This window comes from Stegodyphus dumicola, chromosome 3 (assembly GCF_044657685.1).
Source record: "Stegodyphus dumicola isolate Sdum_Otavi_A_Nest chromosome 3, ASM4465768v1".
In the NCBI taxonomy this organism is placed as follows: domain Eukaryota; kingdom Metazoa; phylum Arthropoda; class Arachnida; order Araneae; family Eresidae; genus Stegodyphus; species Stegodyphus dumicola.
Window position 1 is genome coordinate 134,701,054 of NC_140770.1, and position 23,614 is coordinate 134,724,667.

Genomic DNA, 23,614 nt, shown 5'->3' on the forward strand with positions numbered 1-23,614 from the left:
CAGCTTCATTACTATCTGTGATGTTATTATTCATAGCAATGTTGTTATCGAGAATGTGGGTTTAGTTATTCCAGTTTATTTTTCTATGTAACGGTGCTAATCCATGGCGAAGTCCATATAGCGTAAATCTGATGGGAAGATGATCGGAAGCGAGTGCGTTATCTACACTAAGATAAGGTACTTGTTTAATTTTAGAAATAATTATTATATCCAAGACATTAGGATTAAAGAATGAATTGCTAGAGTAGTGAGTAGGTTCCGTAGGAGCATGAATTCTGATATCATTAAATAAGCTGTAATTATACAAGTTAATTCCATTCTGATTTGTTCTCCTAGAGGGCCAAGAAGTATGTTTACAGTTAAAATCTCCGGCTATAATTGTGCAGTAGCCTAAGTTTAATATTATATCTAGATCTTGAGTATTAAGCTGCGTTTGCGGGCGTTTGTAAGCAGAAACCAAAACATAATTCAAGTTGTTGCTGGGGAAGACACAAGCAACTGCTTCAATGCTGGATAGCAAAGGAAGAACTAATTTATAGCTTTTTAGGCTGCGTTTAATAATTATAGCGGTTCCACCGCCTCTTTTATGTAATCTGTCTGAGCGATATCGAAATCGGCAATTTTCAGACTGTCCGTGCTTCTAATATGTGTTTCATTAAGCAATATAATGTCTAAATCGTTAGTTTTGATATAGTGCTTGAGCTCAAGGAGTTGTGAACAATACCATTGCAATTATGAAACATAAATTTAGCATAATTTATAGGCTGTAAATTTTGTTGGGGATTTGAATAAGTTTTAAAAGACATTATCGTTTTTGATAAAGATCTTTACAGCATCCATAGCGATGTTAATTTTGCGAGCTGGGTCGCTAGTACTCCTGCATTTGGTGTAGATTTGATACAGACTTTTTATTAATTCGGTAAACCTTTCAAATTCATCCTCTTCGGGGATTTCTTTTTCACTTATATTTAAGTACTTTTCGTACAACAATTATTTGAATTTTTTGAATGTGCTGCGGCAGCAGCTGCGTATGATTGGCTGTTAGCCGTAGTTTAATTATTTTCTGATTGGCTGTGAGAAGCCAAACTTGTTGAGTTTTCTTTTCCTGTTGCAGAGGACTTCGTTATTTTAGTAGAAGATTTGCGGATAGGTGCATCTTCATTACCCGGTCTCTTGGGACAATCAACACTGCAGGCTGGATGTGGCCCTTTGCAAAGTATACAGGTAGAGGCTATACTTTTATCATTTTTAATAGCACACTCTACAGTTTTATGAGACTCCAAACATGTAACACAATAAGCAACAGCTCAAAAACAGCTCTTTATATACAACTGCTGGATGCGCAGTTCCGATGCGTTTTATATCACACTATTCATTCATTGGATACCAAATTTTAATCGTTTGCATATTTGGTCAAAGCATTTATGCTGACGAAATTTCAAAGCAATCGGACGATTCCTTCTTGGTGCGTTGAGTTTGTGGTTACTGAGTTTATTTCTTTGAAGGGACTTGTAACTTAACAACATGTATGCCAATGTAACTTAACAACAAATGTTTAAATTATATCGCTTGTCCTCTCGGGCTTGGCCGTGTTGGCAGATAGTGGATGCTTTACCTCCAGAGGACATGCCATAACAGCTTAAGCATAAGAACAGGCTTTGCTGTCCTAATGGGGATGTAAAATGTAGAGAGAGGTTTTGTAGTATGTTAAAAGGGGTGAATGACCCTCATATTTCTTCCCCCACCGAGGTATTTTCTATCGAAATTGTGATGTAGATTCACATTATCTGTGGTATAATATTCAGTTCTCACCCTGGGTAACGTTCTCAGTGATTAGACAGCTAAATGATCGATGGGTGTTTGCCATTCCTGACAATGCATCAAGTTGAAAGTGTTTGGTCATTTGGAAGGAAAACATCTTTCATGTCATAATTTCTTTCACACGTCTTTCTTTTGTAAAATTGCCCATCGGCATAGTAACATAAACTATTTAGAAGTAATTTTATATGTTTTTATAACATACTGAAGCAAATGTTATTTTACACTATTAGTATGAGTTTAAAAGATATTTCTAAAATATTTTTTCTGCTCCTCATTCTTTATTTTATTTTGCAGCAAAACTGCTTTGAAAATACTGTTTTTTTGTTTTTTTTGTTTTTGCTAAATATTTAATTTCAGGATCATAGTATTAATCCGGGGCTTCGGACAGCAAGTGCTTAATATCTAAAACTACAGTGTATTTAAATGCGTTAGGATCTGGATCAACTATGTATCTTCAAATTTTACTGTATAATACAGGAAAAGAGTTCTCGATCTTTACCCTTCAAGAACGTTATTTTTAAAACATCTAGCTTTTGAGTTGTTGTATATGGTTTATTTTAAAGTGTTAATAATTTAACAAATGAGAAAAAATATGCAGAACAGCATTAAAATTTACAGAAAAAAAGGAAACATTCACATTTCACATGTTTAGCTATAGCTTGTTTCAAACCCTTTTTGCCTTGATATATTTTTCTGTTCCCTTTTTATGGAGCACACAAATTTTCAAGCTATTTCTGTTTTAGGACATCTGTCTCCAATGGGCTTTATGTTTTGTTATTTCTTCCTGAAAGATGTATACTTTTCTTTTGACGGGGAGAGAGGATCGTTGAGTAGGATCGACATTGCGTAAGATGGAAATCCTTTCTTGAGGCACATGATAAACATAACGCGAGGAAAAATCTGTTTCGATCTAATGGCATTGTCGACCCTACGCTAACGTTGATCCTGTGGAGCTGTCTTTCAGAATAATAATTTACTCGGATTCTTTCTTCCAAGATAATGCATAGCTACTAACTATACGATTTGTGCACGAAAAAAACAATTTACACGGTATACTGGTGTCCATGCCAAACAGGTATAGATTCTACGCAATGTAGATCTTGAGCTTGCATCGACGTAAGGCTATGTCGTTAGTATGCTAGTGTCACTCCTTCTCAGTGTCAATTGTATACCAGTAATGAGTCTGCGCATTAAGTCTGCGCATTTTATCCCTCCTACTCATTATTACACTATGTCGACTTCGCTCGCCGATAAAAAGACGAAGCTTCTTCAATGTTAGAGTTTCGACGGGCACTTTTGGCTTAATCGTTTAAGGCACTATGCCAGAACGGAAATGGATCAGAGTTCGATGCTCAGTATTGAAATAAAGAATAACATTCACTGGTGCCATATATCGGCGAACATCGCAATTAACAAATCCTTACTGAATTCTCCAGTAGCATATGGTTTTAATAACCAAACATAGATGTCAGCTCGTGATTAAACTAGTTCACACGATAATAAAAGAATAACTGTAAATTTACTAAATTTCCATATATCGTGTCGACGGTAATGACATTCCAAAATTGATTGCATGCAACAGAATTATAGCAGAGTGGGTTCTAAATATCTCATAAGTCTGGACCTTTTTTTTTACACCTTTTTTTTCATTCTCTTCTTTAAAGTGAAGTAATTGCGATATTGAATGCTTTCATGAAAGTCAGGATTCTTTGCTTTTCTACAGATGAATCAATAAGGATGTTTGTATCATTTACACTTAATTAATTAAGGAGAGTGATACTAAATATTCATAAATTACTCTAATAAATTATAAGCTCCTAATTGTAAGAAACTTTTAGAACTAGTACGCTGTTTTGCACGATCAGGAAATCCTTTTGAGTGGCAACTTTTAAAGAAATGTTCAATGTGTGAACATTCTGAATGATGAGCGCATCATTATAAAATCAACCTTTAAATGATGCTTTGAATTTTAAAAAGTGTCACAGGAAGGTAAGTGCAGCGAATAAGCAGGCTGTGACAAATACATATATATTTCTCGGCAAAAAATACTTTCGAAAGAATACAACAATACATAGAGGTTTCATTTCTGGTTTCCAACGACGAATTTAATACATGACATTTTATGTTTCTACTATCCCGAAAAAGGATTGAGCTTGTAGCTATGGGTTTGTAGAGATCGTCTTAATAACTACATAAAATGATCAGAAGAAAACTGACTCTTTATCAGAATAAATAGCAGCTCATAGCAAAGTAAGGTTATAAATACTCGTAGCTCAACAAAATCAACAGCGGTAAGTTAAACTCTCCTTTACATACCAAGACACTGTAAGTCACGAATTAGTCAGAGAATAGCCTTCGTATATATAGGCTTACCCGGCACTTCTGGCGGATTCTGGAAAATTCGATATTAAGGCTTTGAAGATGCGTTTTTCGGAAATTTTCTAAAATGCTGCTGAGTGAACAAGAATTTGATTTGGCAGCATAAATTATTGCCAGAACCCGTCGGAGTGCTTCTGCGTATATCTCAACTTTTAACTGAGCAATTTTTACAATTTAAATAACAATCAGTTGAGAATTATAAGATCTGTAACATAATACACGAAACAAAACTTCCAAACAACAAAACCTGATCACACATTAGATTAAACAAGGACATAGTAAAATTTTTGCATAAAAACGCTTTGCATAAATAAATAAATACTATACACAAATATTTAGAGCTATATGTACGTTCACTATTTTCGGAGAAAATTCAATTCATATTGCTAAACTTGTACCTTAATTAATGCAGTTACTGAAACTGAATATTTTTTACAAACTAAATTTATTTTTATTGAATCGTAAAACTTATCTTTGAAATACAATGTAATAATCATATACTTACTTTTGTCTCAAGATACTCCGAGTGGAATAAAATACTCTGCTTCCGCATAATAATAAAATAGTTAATGTAAGAATTAAACCTGGGTTATAATGAAAAAGACTATCTTTTAAGGAAAAAATCGATCGCAAAGAAGATGTTACATACTCATGTATTAAATAAAGACTCCAACATCCATGAATTTTAAGAATCCCTTTTTACATTTCAGTTGTAGAAACTAGCTTGTATTTTTAAAAAAGAAAGGTGATAAATGAGCTCTATTTTCCCCGAGATATTCTAGTTACTAACCGAACCCTTCAACCACTTGCACCGCAAAAGCGCGGACGGGGTTTGCAGTAATTTCTTATAAGGAAAAATCATGTAAAATAAAGTTATAGACAAAATAGAATGTTAAAAATATAAAGATTATTATAAAAAGTAATGATATATGAATAAAATCGCATCACGTAAGTACGGTTTTATAAATTTATTAAAAACACATTCTGAAATTTTGAGGTGTTTATATGTTTATGTAATCAGTTATGTAATTTCGTACTTTTATATTCTAATGTGCTTTGTTTCCGAAAATAATTAAATGTACAGAAATATATTAACGTGTCTGAAGAAAATAATCCTGGATAGGTTTGGTTCTGTTTAGTTAATTTCGGCAAAGCATACTAGTGCTATCTGTCTAAGGGAAGGAATGCCTTCGTGGAGGTGTGTCTAAGGGAAACTGGCTTGTATACACGCTACACATAGGGAAAATGACAAAAACACCCAAGCAGCCACCCCGTTGGTTTGGAATCGAACTCAGATTGGAAATACCAGGGTTCCACAATTTTATCCTCTTGGTCGCTGGAAGGCTTAATCCTGGACAGGAGCTCTTAGGCTGTCGAGGCTGTGATGTAAAAACCCAGAATAATTTTCGATATTACCAGGCGGTCTACAAATGAGAAAATCCAGTGTAAAACAGAACTTTTAAGACCTACTTTTAGCTTTTTCTTACTAAGTTTGTAGAGACATTAGGTTAATTCGAAGCAGGAGAGATGAAAAATGAGCAACGCCCTCGCCGGGAATCGAACCACGGAATTCTAGAATACGCGCCCAGCGTGCAGACGACTACACCATGAAGGCACGCTAAGAAGGCGGGAGAAATGACTTATAAGTTTTTATTGGAATTTTGTATTACACTTAATGCTTCCTTAGTTTGAGTAAACAATAATACGTTTCTTGCTTTATTTTAGTATAAAATAAATTCATCATATTCACAAGACTGAGAGAAAGTATGTAACTCTGCTGCTTCCCCAAGTGTTACTGTAGCCAATTACAGCGTGAATCTAGCTTGCGATTTTACCCTTCGTACGCATTACCTACGTTGACGTTTTGACGTTATACGGAATTGAAGTTTAAAAGGAGAGTATGCATGCTGCAATTTACCTCGCTGCTCTAAAGCTAACGAAAGGAATCTTAAACCACTTTAATGAAAAGTGACTTTTATCATGAGACTTAATTGAACAATTCTGACAATGTGGACATCTTCTCGGCTGTACTTCGCCGAAGCCTAATGTGAATTTAAACTTTTCGTGACGTTAAACTTCCGGTATAATGTCACTTTAAAGTCCTGAACCTTAACAGTCTTGTAAAATCTAAAGATGCTTTAAAGTGCAATAGTGTTCTCATGATTTATTCCTTCTAAATTTAGTTTTTAATTACATGTAGTCTTTTTTCTTTTTTAAAAATATTTTACTTCCTCCGTTTCCTTGGAGCTAATCTTTTTCTTTGTCTTACTCGCTGTGAGTTCTTAATGGTATAGTAGGATCCTTTTTTCTCGACATTACAAGCTATCAGATAAATAAATCGATTTAAGGTTACATTTAAGTTACACTTAAAGTATGCATTTGTTTACAATGTCGCAGTGAGTTTCATTGAAATTAACTGCCTGACCATTTCTGACTCAAAAGTTTAATTGCAATCCACAATTTAATAATTTGTTTTTTACTTCGAAGGAGATTATATTTACCCTCTGCTTACATAACGCAATACACGTTAAAAAGAAATGTAAGCTTCAGTTTTTAGTATCAAAGCATTTTTTCTGTGTTGCCAATCCAAGATTGCTAATATGAAAATGAAATTACTGATACAGAAAAAAAAATCTGTTGTGTGAAAAATCTGACATGACTTCCTTGTACGGAACATTATATTACACAAATTTTTCTTGAATTTCATTTAAGCATATTGGATTGAATTAAATCTACTTCGTCGATAGCTCATAAACCACAACAGAATAAATGCACTCTTTAAAATTAACTACATTTGCTTACCATAGGGACACTTTGGCGCTATGTTCACTTAACAGCGTTACATTTCATTCATTTTATAACTCAGAATGCACAAAATGTATATCATCTTAAGAATTATCTAATCATTGCCACATGTTCTATTTAAATACTATAATATATCTAAAACGATGTATAAAAGAAATTAAACAAATTAAAAAAAGAAACAGTTTTTCACAGGCGATTCAGTCAATTAATTCAGTTCTCGCTTCGCGACAAGGCAAAAATACATAAAAATTCAAAATATCTATATTAAAATTACGAAGTAAATCTTAAATACTTACTTCCTTGAAAAAATGCCAGAATGGATTAAGCATGATTTAATTCGCAATTACAAATGAAAGCATTATCTTTGTTGATGCGAAGCTTAGTTTCTCTAGATTGGCAACAAATTCAGTATTCTGTTGTTTCAAATGTAAACAAACAAGGCCTCCATGTGATTTAAAAATTAGGTTTAGCCGCACTTAAACAGCCTTTAAATTGTTTATAATTCTACAATTATTGCATGCAGATTAACTAAAGGCATAAAAATTTTAACCAGAACAACATGACTAAATCATTTTTAAAGTAAAAAATGCACAATTTACAAACATATAAGAATAAAGAAACTGAGCTCACTGAGCCGAGTAACTGAGTGGATATATATATATATATGCATATATATTTATTATTATAAGCAAGGTTGTAAAAACAAACGAAAAAAGACCGATTTTGGTCAAAATTTTGCGCATTGTGCTGCAAAATTAAGGAAATTAGAAGATAAGTTTTAGAAAGCTCGCCAAAAAGTTACCAAAAACTGTGTATCCGATAAAACTCCAACATACGCATATTTAGTTGCTATGTAAAGTGTGAAATTATGCATATATTTATATATACTTTTGGTGCGGCCGATTGCAAACAAAATACAAGGTGCACATCTACATGTTTTATTTCAACGTTCTGAGGCTACTCGATTTTGAGTTATGCGAGATACGTACATACGTACGCCACGAAAAATTATCTTCAGAATTCATTTTATATCAGTTTTATATTTTTTGGGGGGAGAAGTGTCTTTTGTTCTCTTCTTTCGTACAGATGTGACACAAAAACATCGTTAAATTGCATTCTATATCAGTCAAAATGGATATTTCCGTTGAAATATGAGGCCTGAAATTTTTCACGATTACAATACTTCCTTTTTACTTCGTACAAGGAAGTAATAAACGTACTAGATGGTTTACGTAACCCACCCACCTCCCACATTTTGATGAGACAGATTATATAATCAAAACTAATATGATATATGTAAACAATCAAAACTAATATGATATATGTAATGATATATGTAAACATACGGTTATACATATATCAAATTCAGATTTAGTAATAAATCCTAAATTTCAATTTGGAAAGTTACTAGAAAATTCTCAAATGTGTAATATAATTTCTAAAATTAATATGAAAATAAATTAATTCAATTAATATAAGTTCGAGAACAATTGCTGTCCACTGTAAGGTGCTTTGAACTAGTCTAAATTTTGCTGGTAGTCTAACAACTTAGTGGTTCCGTTCTGACGGCAGATTCTTCTAAAATCATTTTGAGTACGCTCTATATTTAAAGTTTCACTCTATATTTAAAGTCGAATTTTATCCTTAATTATAAGTTGAAAACACGGTTCACTTATCGATTTTGCCTTTAACTTGCAATTCTGATATAATGATTTAGCAGAACAACAGAGAAATCCAGCTAAATTTATCAAGTAATATTTGTACTAAAAGCATAAACAAAAACTTTTAATTTTATTAATCTTAATTGAATAATTAATAAGTAAACTGAAAGATGGCTAATGTCACGCTGTGAGAATAAAAACATGCGAATTAATTAGGTGTAGATGTAAGATAAATTTTAATGAACACATTACTTTTATTCTAAATCTGTTCGAAATGGACTAACTTAAATTTGAGGCGAATAAATTCTTTCAGTGTAGCCAAGAACGTCGACCAATTTCCTACACATCAATGATTTCAAATAGTTCCGTTACAAAAAGTCCAAAGGTGTGTGGTCTGGAGTCCTCTGTAGTCATTCGATTTGAAAAGAGATACAAGAGACACGGACATCAGCAAATGTAGATTGTAGCAGATACTGGGCAGAACCTGTGCGGACATGCACTATTGTTCATGAATATAAATTTGCACCTAGCTGTAATCTTTGACTAATGCAACTATAATCGCGTATGAGTTTTTATTCTTCAGATATGGTAGCTGTGTGCATTTACATATCCTTTAAGCGAAAAATGTGCTCCGACAATCAACATGCCGTCTAACATACATTCCGCATTCTTTTCCAAAGTCCAATTTGCAAATTTAAATATATTGAAATTCGTTGCTTTCATTTCTTGCTGGATTTTGTGTGGATATATTTTCAGAAGGATCCTTAATGATCGTCATACTTCTAAAGAGCTACCTTTTCGCGAAAAATATAATCATTTTCTCAATAAGTTCGTAGAGCCTTTAGGTTATTTTGAAGTATGAGGCCTGAAAAATGAACAATGCCCTCGCCGGGACTCGAACCTGGACGTCTTGAATACGAGCCGACTCTGCTAACCGTTACACACGAAGGCATGCAGAAAGGAGGGAAAAATACCTTGTATACTCTTCCTTTTAAAGGGCAACTGGATATTAGGGGTACCAATCGCCAAATCCTGGTGGTGAAGAATCCTCATCCACCTCCTTCATTTCGGGAGTCATTAGGGTTTTTTTTTTATGCTGGAGAAAGGAAAAATGAGCAATGCTCTCGCCGGGACTCGGACCTTGAGCTCTCGAATACGTGTTGAGTGTGCTAACCGTTACACCATGCAGGCATGCAGAAAGAAAGGAGAAAATATAAGTTTCCGGTATTAACAAAAATTTCACATTATTTATTTATTATCACATTATCATGTATTTTATGTGCATTTCTAGGGAAACCACATCGTGCTACTATTTATACTTGTCGACGCATTGAATTTTTAATTTTTTTGCTATGCTTTAATCACCCAGCATTTAAAACAAATATCATGTATAAAAAAATCAATCACTGATTAAAAAAGTCATCATTGATAAATAAGTTACTGTTTAGGAGAACAATTAATTAAGCACTAATTACCTTTTTTTAAAGAAAAAAAAAAAAAAAAAAAAAAACGAGTAGTTCTGATGACAGAATAAGATTCTGATCGTAAATCTCAAAGCAAACGGAAATTTACCTAGGAAACGCAAGAAATGAGCCTGACATTATCAAAATGTGATGTAGCAACGAAACTCATTTACCATTTCTAGGGTTGCTAATAGGGGAACTTTCATCAAATAAATGAAGTATTAACTTAATGTCGTCATCCTGCCTTGCATCATTCAAGCAGCTGCAGTTGCACAGATATTGAGTTGGAAGGGATTTTAGTTCTGTCCTGAAAACTGCTTGGTATCGCAATAATGTTTCCAGACATTCATTCATTGTCAGACCTTTGTTTACCATCAATAATAAATAACAGATGGGAAAGAAACACGCCATTTAGCATTTCAAAATAATTAAAATTCAAGCTTGAATTGCTGTTGTCTTTATAGCTGTGAGTTACGAAGTAATTTGATACGAGTACTTTGTCTTCAAGCATATATTTTGCGCTTTTCGTTTGGACAAGAGAAATAAAATAAAGAACATGATAATAATAATAATAATAATAAATAAAATAAAATAAAAAATTGTAGAGGTATCTAAGATGTAAAAAAGGAAGGAAAAAGTTAAAGTATGAGATGTGATTTTAAACTCTTTCGGGGGTAAAAAGAGTTGAGTTCGAAATGCCAAGAGTTTACTTGCTTCTTAAGGCACGTATTCTTGATGTAATTGGAAGCATGTCCTACTAACAATCCAAAAAACAAAATCATATAACAGTTTCATCGCTAAGAAAAAACGAAAGTTCACTAGCAGAAAATTACAAAGAATAGTTAGGTAGTTGAATTGTATATTAATTTACTTTCTTAATGTAGTTTTATATGTATTTTCTATGTACTTATTTTGAATTTTGTATCTATGAGTTTTCTTAATTTAATTTTTTGTCAATATGGACAGGAAAATAAATGTTATAGTCTCTTAAGGAGAAATCAAGTTGGTACAAAGCCGAAATCAAGAAAATTGCAATTTGAATATTTTTAACTAGATTTTAATGCATGAAAAAATTTCAAAGTTAAATAATTTCCCAAGAATGGAAAAAAAAGATAAAAACCTTATGAAAATAAAAATAAATTATTCTATACCATTTCTTCAACGTATGACATTAGAAACAACTTTTATTTAAAACATAGTGCTGCAAATTTTCGTAAACATTATTAGAAGGATATAATATTTTTTTACTTATTACGCGCTCCACTCCCAGGCACTACACGGAAAGGAAGGGGTGGCCCGTGGAAGTCTTTTTAAAAAAGTAAACTAGCTTATATCCACGTTAAAAAAAAAAAAAAAAAAAAAAAAAAATTTAAAGTAAACCAGCTCGTATCCACGTTACACATGCGGAAAAACACGAAAGTGCCCATGCAGCCAGCCCCGTTCGCAGGGCTCGAACATCGGACCGAACTACGGTGCTCAGCGGCTTTTACCGCTAGGCCGCTGGTGGGAAGAAGGATATAATATAAATATAGTAATTATATATAATTGAAAATATAAGGATCTGCTGCAAACCTCCATGCATGCTGTTGTGATGTACGTCATCCAGTTAGCAAATGTAAGATCCGTGTTTCGAATGCCGGGGAGGGAAATGTTGACTTATCATGCTTCCTGACTTAGAAAAATTTAAATAATGTCTGTAGTGGCGCCCAAATGTGACAGTCTATAATTCATCCTCATGTCGTTTAGCTCGATTAGATAACGCAAATTTTCAATTTTCCCTTTTTGCCTTACTAATGAAGGATACTGTAAGGAACAACGCATATCCATTGCGTGCTGTTGGTGTGTGTGTATGTGTGTGTGTGTGTATGATTATGGCAAAGCCTTGAGGACTATCTGCCTAAGGGGAGGGATGCCTTCGTGGAGGACTTTCTAAGGGAAACTGGCTCGTATACACGTTACACATGGGGAAAACCACGAAAACGCCCATGCAGCCAGCCCGTTCACGGGATTCGAACCTCGGACCGAACTACCAGTGTTCAGCGACTTTACCGCTCGGCCGCTGGTGGGCTGCGTGCTGTTGGAGTGTAAGTGTTTAGCTCATACACCTAGCAACTGGAAGAAATATTTTTTAAATCCTTGAGAAAGTACCTTTGATGTTTCAGTTTTCCTAGTATCAGTAAACGTAGATGTCTGTGCAAAGAGTTAAATTATTAAAATGAAAGTCTGTTACTTTTAAATCATTTAATTAAGGCGAGATATTAAATTTCAAAGAAAAATTAAAGACTTTATACCTTTCCTAGTGGCCAAACCTTGACAATCCTCTATGTGGCAGGCCAGTGTGGAAGATAAATTAAATGTCTTATGTTTCGAACTGAGGTAGCATTTACCAAAAGGTGCTACGAGGTTCTTTCTCTTCTGCCCCTCTCAGTTAATTTTGCCAGCCAGGATTTTGTATCTTAAGTGAAACAATATAACACCTTCGAGATGCCAAGCCCAATTTCGTTTCTTTCCTCTTTTTTTTTTTTTTTTTTTTTTTTTTTCCGCGGGATGACAGATTTAACAAGTGGGGGAAAGCCGACAGAGAAAAGGCTTCGAAAGTAAACTGTAATTAAAATTCGGTACTTTTCCGTTTCGCCGGAGCAGGTGATAAAGTCGTCAATAATGGTACAACCGATGCCAAACGGAATATCCTCGCTAGTAACCTTTTACGCCTCATTTTCAAAACAAGTCTCAGCCATTTCTTATCAGATTGATTGTTTCTTTCAACAATGACGTACAATTACGCGGAATGTTTACTAGATAGTTCAATTTTATGCCCTAAAGCCATTCGCGGGTGGTAATTAAGCCAATTAGGATGCAATCACACCGCTCACATGACGGCGAAAATATAGAAAAGGCAAAGTTAAGGGTTAAATTCATCAGTTCTAATGAAAACGCACTAGGGAAATAAAGCACTGCGGTTTTACATAATTTCTGAGTAAACTATTCGTACGAATTGAAATAATTCTTGCATTTAAACTTGTATTTCAAATTAAGATTTAACTTCAAATTAATGTAGGTAATTACTGAGAGAAGTAGATTTTTGTAGCGTAGTTTACGTGAGATAAGATCACTTGGGGTCACGGGATATAAACCGGAGAATCAGGTTGTTGTACCATGAAAGCATAGTAAATTCTTAATTTAATGTCTTTTTCCAAATTTATTGTCTTTATTTATTGGCTTTTTTACAAAATTTTAAACGACATTAAAATGTTTGTACCTTCAAAACAAAAATTCTTAGAAATAACATTTGTCAAAATTTTTTATCTGTATATTATGTGTTGCCGCCAATAAAGTCTGAGGCGAGATTTGCTCCGGCGAAACGGAAAAGTACCTTAAATTCTTGAGTGTAGTTAGAATATCAGGTTATATAGTATTGTTGAAATACTAAAGCAACAGGAATTATCGTAAAGTTACATAAATTTGCAGGACTAGTTTCAAAGGTTAAATAGGACCTTCTTCTTCAGTTGCAGAAGTGAAAATGAAGAAGGATAAGTATGTGCTACCGCGATGACCGCAATAGACAAAAAATCCAAGAAAGAAGGAAACCTTGGCCATCTATTAACAAAAAATGAACACAACCGTGAGATAATTTCTTTAAAAAGGTGAAGGTAAAGATGGATTAGAATGGAGATCATTACTAGCACTAAAAACGTTTTTTAAAAAAAGTGAAATGTCTCTAGGAAATATAATTCGCCAAATTGAAATGTTTTTTGGATAGCTGCAGAAAAATGAGAAATATCTTTTTTTCACTGTAGAGAACTTATGCGTTTCTTTTTTAATGTAATATGCTGTTTAATGCGGAACTTCCAGGCTGTCTTAGTTTGATTAATGTAAATTAAAACAATAGTCTCAAAGTGGTGAACCGTGGGCAGCAAACTCAAAAAGTAGCAAAGATTTTAAGATTTAAGTTATTTGAAGTTATATTTATTTCCTTTACCGTTGAAAATGAACATGAATGACGCACCAGAAAATCTATAAATGGAGGTAATTAATTTATAATTTGATACAAATATTATTCAAAGATTTGAAAAAGATAAAAGATATAGAAGAAAGAAGAAGCAGAAGAAAGATACAGATTTGATTATCTTTTATTCCTAAATTTCAAAAAAGGAAATACATTCAGTTACGAATTTTTACATTAAGAATAATCGCTTTGTTTGGAAATACATTTGTATACTCAAACAAAACATTTATTTATACGTGAACAGTTTTTTTAACAATTGTAAATTAATAAGAAAAGAATCCGATACACCGAAGTGCATTTTCATATCCGCGATAAAGATCATTTCTAGTAATTTTTCTTTAAGGATATTGCTGGAAGATTTATCAGAATTGAAGCGAAGAACTATCCGAGTTTTTTTCAAAATTGAAACACTATTTAATATCAAGCTTTAGTAAAGAAACGAAGTTTAAAATTATTTGCATTTAAACATACATAATTTTAATATATTCGTCGGGGAAAAATTTCATAAATAAGAGAAGGAGCTATATTCACATTATTTATTCTTAAGTTTTTATCTCACTTTAAAGCTTAAATAATTTGTTTACTTTTAGTTGCAGGTACAAAGCTTTCAAATAGAAAATAAATTAAAATTTGAATTTTTTCCCTTTGTTCCTTTTTTATCATTATTATTTATACACGTTTTAATAAAAATTTAATAAGCAAAACTTACTTAAAATATTTTTTTTACTTTGTTAATAAAAATTTTCATTTTGTTAACAGAAATGTGTCTGTCAGTTGTTTTCAGACTGTGCAATGAGCTCGCATGCCGCGTGAGTTTCAGACCACTGCATTAATTCACGCTGGCAAGGAATACTATATATACCCCAAGAGTTGATGTCCGGAATAGACCTTTTGTTTAAGTATGGAACTGCAAAATTTTTTGGAAGGGAAGTAAAACGACATGAAAATTAAATCTCTCTAAAATACACTCAATTTTATAGTTAATGAATAGAAAGAAAGGAATAATTACCGAATCCTTATTTGTTCTTCTGTTTTGTTGTTGTCTTGCCGATGAATTTCATGGAAGAATGGTAGCCAGAATCTCAAGGACGTTGAACTTCTATTTCCACCCCAATTTTGAGGGAGAGCATGCCGAGGGTCTCCCACCCCTCTTCCCTACTGACAATACACACGAGAGGACGTTCGGCTCACCATATACTTAGAGCACCTTCATGCCGCAAAGATACTATACACTTACAAATCTTCATGCCTTCTCCGGGACTCGAACCTGGGCCCTTCAGTACCGCAGTAGACTGCCCTAACCACTATACAGTCTGGGCGGTCTTCGGTTTGTTACTTGTGTTAATATTCTACAAGATTTATTAAGCTTGTATCTTAACTGCTGCTCTTGTATCTAAACTTAACTAGCTTTCAAACAAACATAAATAATTTATTGATATGTTTTTATTAACCGAATGCCATATACATACTGATTGAGTACCAGGCACCGATATTCAGTTTTTAGGTTTGAACTTAAGTATTGCACAAATAGCTATTAACAGTTTAGTTTTAATCTCTTTTCATTTGCATACGTTATTCTCACTTATAAGAAAGTATAGCTCAGCTTAAACAAATATCCAGTGCTGTAAATATAATTATATCACCTGAAACTCAGTTTCAATAGCGTCTAAGAAAATGTCTGGCTGAATAACGAACCTAACGTTATGTTGGCGAATGATTTCACGAAATCTCGTAACAACTTATGATTCTGAAACCTCAAATTAACGGGTGCGTAAAGCTTCTAATATGTTTTATTCATCTCAAGCAAGTAATCTTTTCCTAAGCATCACACGTTAATAGTGTTTCCTGGAATTCCCAGAGTTGAATCTCTTATAAATGCGAGTATAATTCTGCTGATTACCATACGGTATTTCGCTGCAATAACGCTTTTCGATATACCATGATTTCGGAGACTAGACGTTGATTCGAACCACATATAAATAAAGCGCTTCTAAAAAATATAACTGTTAGCAATAAGGCATGCCAAATTATAGCCACAGGAATTTTTACGGTCATAGCAAATCGAAACCAAAGATGATAGTTAAGAACAAGACGATGCATGAAAAAAATTAAACTTCAAAAATAAGCGGCCAATAGGAACTGTGGATATGTTTCTAGAATGCTTTGATACTCAGAATATGTGTTCCTCTAAAAATATTTATTAATATGGTTCTCCAAAAATGTGTATTTTAAACACCGAACATGAGCTAAAATTTTTGTAAATGTTTTTAATAAATAACTTTATAAAATATTTCTACATATGCATTATAAAGTCGTCTTTTAAATAGCTTTTTATTTCAATATGGATAGCTTTTCTTTTATATCTTATACCTGTTTGCATAATAATCGGTCCCACAAGCGGCCGAGCGAACACTGGGAATTCGGTCTGAGGTTCGAATCCCGCGAACGGGCTGGCTGCATGGGCGTTTTCGTGGTTTTCCCCATGTGCAACGTGTATACGAGCCAGGTTTCCTTAGAAATCCTCCACGAAATCAGCCATCCCTTTAGGCAGATAGCCCTCGTGTGCTTTGCTATAACTGAATAATCCAATCCAATTACATAATAATCAGACGTTTCTATATTTTTCATTCTTTTAATGGGAACGTAGAATTTCCAATACTTGAAAGGTATAAAACCGAGTACAATCAAATATTAAACCCAGTTTGTTTAATACACATATAATGAAAAATTAAGCGTAATAACAGCAAGGGCTTAGTTCGATTACATTAGGGTATTTATCACATTAAAGCATTCGAAAATTATCTGCTTCTATTCAAGAAATTTCTAAAGGCAAATTATTCTTATTGACCCTGAGATAAAATATCATTATGCAAGGATCCTGCACTTTATTCACTGCTAAACTAATGCTAATAATATTTTTCTTCCTATTTTAATAATGTTTGTTTCTCTTATTTAATTATAAAAAATACACTATTCAGCGTTCTTTGTTTTGCTATAGACCTGTAAATGCTAAAACTGTTACGTACAATTTAAACACACTTCGACTCACTCCTGCTCCCCTGATCAGACATATGCTTCTTAGGCTTTCATTGGAAATGGTACGGTCCACTGGCCATCACTAACCGTATCATTAGTCAGGAAGTTGCCAAGGATGCACCCCAAGGAGCTATTGATATTACTCTAGGGAAGATGAAGAAACGAGAGCATACATATTGCGTGGGCTTCTTTACGCGGAAGTCAAATCTACAGTCCCAGATTCGGACTAGCAGTCATCTTCCATGACCACTGTACCATCCAGAACAGCTCATTTAAAAATACTGAGATTTGTTTTCAATCCTTTCGCCAGGCCCATCAGCAGCCGAGTGGTAAAAGCCATTGAACTCTGGTAGTTCGGTCCGGTTTTCCAGTCCCGACGAACGGGTTGGCTGCATGGGCATTTTCGTGGTTTTCCCATGTGTAACGTGGATACGAGCCAGTTTCCCTTAAAGAGACTTCCACGGGGCATCCCTGCCTTTCCGTTTAGTGCTTCGTAATAAGTTTAAAAGAATCCTTTCACCAGTGGTTAATTGCAGGTGACAGCTGAACATCAGAAAGTTCCTGGCAAACGAGTTGGCTAAGGACTTTTTTGCTTATATAATGTGAATATGAGACAATGCTTTATAAAGTTCTCCATGAAAGCATCCCTTCTAAGGCAGTCAGACCTCAAAATTCTACCGTAATCAGGTAACTAACCAAGCACTTCCAGTCGACCGTAGAAAAACCACGTAAACTTTGGTTTTTCACAGCATGGGAAAGTTATATTTACGCCGTGTGGAGTAGCCTACGAAGCGGCAAAGCTCTACTTTCCTTATGGTGGGTTTCCTGGAGTGGGATATATAGTTTTCATCAAAAACTTTTATTTTGTGTTCAAAACTCGGTTAACCGTTTGATAAAAGACGCCACGCTTTCAACTTGTCTTGGGGCTCAGCGTGATCTACCTAATATCAACTATTTACAGTTTCTGTTTTAAAATACTGCATTCTCTGTTGTAATTGTTACATAGCTTCCTAATATTGAGATATATATTCAGTTCTTTGGCTAAGAAGAATAGAGATCTTGTAATTGATTATGATCTTGGGTGCCGTATGATGGGATTACTTAAAATACAGCGAAACATAGAAGTGTTACGTCCCTAAGCGGAGGAATGCTTTTGTAGAGAACTTTTAAGGGAAACTGACTGGTATTAACGGTACAAATGGGAAAAACCACGAAAACGACTATGCTACCTATCCGTCTGCTTGGCTACGAGCCTCTCTCATCCCGAGAAACTATCCGAGGATTTCCTACATTTTCTTCCCTTTTTCAAATATCTCGATGTACGTTTCAAACCAGTAGTATTTTAAGTGTCCCTATGACTCAAAAAGCTATATATTTATGGACATCTCTGTCGTCTCCGGGACCCAAACTTGGACCTAACGATATAGCATCCGGTAACTCTAACCATCATACTGACCAATCAGAGCAGACATTTGCACTTAGGAAAATATTTGATTATCAGTTGTTGTTAAGTATAACATTAGTAAAAATGCTTGAAATATTGGAATTAGTGTAACTAAATGCACGAACTTCACTAAAAGTACAGTGCTAGTCTAGAAAACATTAGATTCATATGATGGACAAAAGCCTCAAAAACAAAAATTAACTAGTAATCTTTAGAAACTTAAATGACAATAGGAAGTCTAGTCACATAACACTTTGTGGCTATCATTTGGGCGTATCTCAGTCTCACTTAACATAAAAACTTGTCCGGATATCTTGAAGATATTTACTAGCGGGTTCGACATATTTACTATAAACATCCAAGAATATATCATAGTAACTTCCCAAACATACACTTCCAAGTGCTTAATGTCACTGTCTCAAGGCTTTAACAAGTGCTTAATGTCTTAATGAGTAATACGCAATTTCTTAATATCAAGTCACTTCAGCAGACCATGAGATTTTGTAATGATTTAAAGGCGTACTTACCATATCCTCAGGGCATTCTGAAATATCGCTTGACCTCTTAAACACATCCTACCAAGCCACATATTAGTATATCTCCATAACTTCCTCGCTAGGTCCTTTCGACAGTACATGAAGTGTTATGAGTCCTATTTATAACATCTTAAGAGCAACTCATAATATTCGCTTAACTAAGCATATTCTCCCTGATGCTTAATTTCGCAATTCATTATGTCCTAATGACGTCCTCACTAAGTCCTCTTAATAATGTATGGTGATCTGTGAGGACTTACAAACATCCTTCATTTTTGAGTGACATCCTCCCTATACCTTCTCAACATTGTACACTGACTACCAATAAGTATTTGGACAGCTGTGATAGAAAAGAAAAACTAACTTTATTCATAATCAATAGTTGGTACGACCTCCACGAGGGGTAATTACAACGTGGACCCTCCGGGGCATACTTTCCACAAGTCTTTGTATGACAGCTAGTGGTATTTTCTTCCACTCGGCTTGGAGAAGACATAGAAGTTCCTTCACCGATTTTGCACGGGTAGTGCACCCCTGAATTCGGCGATGCAACTCGTGCCAAAGGTTCTCGATAGGGTTCAAGTCTGGACTCTGGCCAGGCCAGTCCATTCGATGAACTCCATTGGCACCATACCAAGCCTTGGTTAACGTCGAAACATGACAACTGGCATTGTCGCTCTGAAAGTAACAGGGGTCCAACCCGTAAAACTGCCACAACGTAGGAAGCACATTGTCATCCAAAATAGTGCAGTATGCATCGGAGTTGAGCTTACCATGAATGGGGACCATGGGTCTCAGCCCATACCAGGAGAAACACCCCGAGACCATAATTCCACCTTCGCCGAACTTGACTGTTGGCACAATGCATTCAGGCAGGAGACGTTCTCCAGGTAGACGCCAGACCTAGACCCTGCCATCCGAACGGCAAAGGGTGAACTTTGATTCGTCACTCCAAAGAACCCGTTTCCACTGATCTACGGTCCAATTTCGATGTGCTTTGCACCACATTAAAGAAGCGCGGTTGGACTTTATGATCAAAGGTTTATGGGCAGCAGCACGACCATGAAAACCAAGCAGATGTGCTTCCTTACGGATGGTATTCATTGAAACAATACTCCCGGATGCCTGTTGAAACTCCTCGCGGATGAGGGCTATCGGTTGGGTGCGGTTCTTCCGAATTTCTCTGAACAGCACTTGTCGGTCTCTATCCCCCAGTTTCGTTGGTCTGCCTACTCGGGGCACATTCCGATAATCACTCCTCACCTTCCACTTCTTAATCACATAGGCCACTGTCGATATTGGGTACTTCAGGTCGCTAGATATGTCCCTTAAGGATAGGCCACATTTGTGATACCCGATAATTATACCTTTCTCGAAATCAGAGAGCTCCGAACTGCGAGGCATCTTGCATGCGACTAAAGCCGATGCTGTTTCCTACACGATATATACCGGCGGAGTCCGTGGCGTACGTTGGGAACGCAGATATCGTCATTCGCATAGGTGTCCAAATCCTTATTGGTAGTCAGTGTATTAGGATTTGCGAGGACTTAAAGACATCATTCATGTTCCAAGACATCCTCGCTAGATCTTTGCAATATTATATTAGGATTTGTGGGGACTTAAAGAATTAACTAGATTTACCATTGGGATTTGAGGGGACCTAACTAAGATTATAGAGTCTCCCGTGTTCTTTTTGGTAGTATACAGCGTTAACGAAGTAGCGAATATTCGCTGTGTCTTGAAGAATAAATACTGCAGAAGAAAGATTTAAATAACCTTTTATTTGAACTAAAAAAGAACAGATGCATGCACTTGGTGCTCACAGTTCACCACCACTTGTAGCTAACTTAAATTTAACAAAAAATAAGAATGTAACAAATCACTAACAAATTTAAAGGGCTAACGACTGGCTCCTTAGCTTAACTAAACGCTAAATCGGCTGCACACAGCAAAGCCGATCCTAGAAATAACAGTATAAACTGAAAGGTGTCTAACACCGCCTACAGAGCTAATTTCAAACACGCAGCATAAACATCGAAATTAACTGCGCTACGCAAACTCTTGAAGTGATTCTTGAACCCTTGAACTCTCTGAAAATACTGCAATACTGGGAGAATTAACAGCTGCAGAAATATAAAAAAAGATACTGCAAATGCTAAATGTTTGGCTCGAAGCAGGATTACTACGACTCTTATGCTTAGAACAAGAGCTCAATATCTGTGCTAAAAATAATAAATTGAAATAACGTTAGGAATGAAACCCTGCATCCTTGTAAATCTTCTGCAGAAAGGAACCATAGATTTGAGGTTTAAATTTTTTGTTAATTTTTTGGCGAGAAGATAAAAAAAAAGTGTTAAGCGGAACCTTTATATTCGAATCGAAATGCAGGGCCATGATGCATTTTAATGTTCAGGATGGCATTTTCTCCCTTACTGGGAAAAAAGAAATATATGTATATTTTTTCTTTCTTTTTCACTGTAAAGGCAGCACAGATTTCTAAAGTAGACTACGTGACTGTAATATTTATCTTTTAAACGCTTTTATTTAGGTATTTTTATTTTTACTGTATATTTAAGTAATCTCTTAACATTCCATACATTTTCTTCTTCTATATATGAAAGTAATACATTCCTGTACTTTTTTATATCGAAATGGCATAATGTGAAAGAGGATTAAGCAATTTTTGTTTTTGAAACATTTCAAGGCATCCCTAAACATCTAAAATATCCAGCGCGAAGACAAGAGAAAGAATACCTATAAGATTATAGGGTATTTTCTCCCTCCTTCCAGCATGCCTTTGTGGTGTATTCGAGAGGTTGCATTTCGAGTCCCGGTGAGAGCAATGCTTATATTCCAAGTCTCCTGTTAAGAGAGGGGGACACTAATGACTCCAGAGTAACGCCCGAACACAGAAGACGTAGTAGTGAAGTAGTAGACAATAATTCATCAGTGAGTTCCCTAATTCCCAGACGCCCTTTAAAATGGGGTTTTATATTGTATTTTCGCCCTTTTTCCAGCAAACCTTCGGGTGTAACGGTAACACACTCGGCGCGTATTTGAGAGGTCCAGGTTCGAGTCCATGCGAGGGCATTATTCAAAAACTTGCTTTAAAAAACTTAATGACCCTACAAGGTAACGCTTAAAGCATAAAGTAGCACATAAAACATTAATGCATTTTTTCCAAAGGAACCAAATTCCACATAAGGCTTAATTTCTCCTAGCTTTAAATTGTCCTATAAATTAAAAGTTGTTTCCAAAGAAACATGAAATTAACAGATCTCGAATGAACTTATAATTTGACTTCTCAAAACGTCATTTGATTGCTTATTGGTTCCAGAAATCTTATTTGACTCCTTCGATTTCCATATCTGACTCGTTAGTTTGTTGGCTAGTGGAGTTTCTACCGTAGTGATGGGCAAATCTGGATCCCGAGTTTGATGTACGTAGCTTTTGTGACTATAATATTTATGAAGAGAAGCGGCATCTAAAAATCGTCTGTTTATTCATGGTTTCATTTACTGGAGATAAGCTACAATAGCATGAACGTAACTGAAATTTAATTTGAACTAATTTAAATTGTCCATGTTTTAACTAAAAATAACTAAACTGGAATTAGTGTTATCAAATATACCGAAAAAGCCTAAAGTTAGCATTATACGTAAATAAAACTGAATCGAAAGCTTTATTGTACGAATACTTATTATAGTAGTTAAACTGTTGCATACTTATATTCATAATCAAGCGTCTGACTGATAGACTTAGTGTCACGTGTTTACCTTCATAAATTAAAATTATATTTTATTATATACCTGAAATCTTAAGATATAACAAGATATAACTAAACCTTAAAACAAGCACCTTGATTATTAAATTTTGTAGTTACTACATAAAAAAGTAGTATTAATTAAGTATTATTTCATTTATTAATAAAATTAATATTAACTAGTTTTAATTACCCATTGTATACAAGTTAACGCTCTGTGTACTCACTCTCTTTAGTCTCCTAAAGCGCACATTGTAATTATAAATCAAGGATACATAGTTGTTAACTTTAGGACATCCAAAGAAAAGCATAATGTGGATCTGATGAACTTTACCACCATTTAAAAAGCGATTCCAGTTCAGGGTTATTTTGTTCGCAGAGCAATCAAGATGGGTACAAAATGCACCTATGTGTAGCTCAGAACTATTTTTTACCTTTAGGCTGCTTTTATTGCCGGCTTATCTGTACCACAGAAATAACACAGTACCTTTGTTGATATTTGAAGCAAAGGAGAGAATCCTTTACACGAAACAACATGAAACATGAAATACATTTTAATAGAAACAACATGAAATATATTTTAGTAGTTCAAGAAGGACCAACCGTTATAGGTCTTGGCAGTTCACAAACGCCACTTTTATTGTCTAAGCCTTTTCGTTTTTGCCTCAGTTGAAGGCCGTTGAGGAATAAGTTGGCTAAC

General features: G+C 34.8%; 1 protein-coding gene and 1 long non-coding RNA gene across 2 annotated transcripts in view; one reads left to right on the forward strand and one right to left on the reverse strand.

The window, feature by feature from the left end:
- LOC118203648 (uncharacterized) overlaps window positions 1–23,614 on the reverse strand; it is a 266,369-nt gene that overhangs the window by 122,077 nt on the left and 120,678 nt on the right. The window lies entirely within an intron of this gene.
- LOC146998093 (corticotropin-releasing hormone receptor 1-like) overlaps window positions 1–23,614 on the forward strand; it is a 315,521-nt gene that overhangs the window by 6,298 nt on the left and 285,609 nt on the right. The window lies entirely within an intron of this gene.